The sequence below is a fragment of the Penaeus monodon genome, chromosome 34 (genome assembly GCF_015228065.2).
Source record: "Penaeus monodon isolate SGIC_2016 chromosome 34, NSTDA_Pmon_1, whole genome shotgun sequence".
NCBI classification, from domain to species: Eukaryota; Metazoa; Arthropoda; class Malacostraca; order Decapoda; family Penaeidae; genus Penaeus; species Penaeus monodon.
Window position 1 is genome coordinate 32,238,276 of NC_051419.1, and position 374 is coordinate 32,238,649.

A 374-nucleotide genomic window follows, 5' to 3' on the forward strand; every position below is an offset into this window, starting at 1 on the left:
GCAAAGTAGCACATATCGACACGAGTTCCGGCCTACGATCAAATATATTTTTTCATAAATAGAATGAAATGTCTGTGATCTCGGCGTCACAACATTTAGAAGAAAAAGTAGCAATAGAGATAACGAAGGATTTCTCTGTCCCCTTGTAATATCTTTCATCGTAATATAGAAATAAGCACGATACAAACTCGATACAAACAGTGTGGTATTGTGTTCCAGTGTAATGTGGTATCGAGTTTCGCGAGACGATTGTTAATAAATATATAGCACGGATTTCTGAGCATAATAAGACCGAACTTTCTGAGTTCTCTTGGCCTTTATTTGCAGGATTAAATGAGGAATTAACTTTAGACATTGGTTATAAGCAGACACCT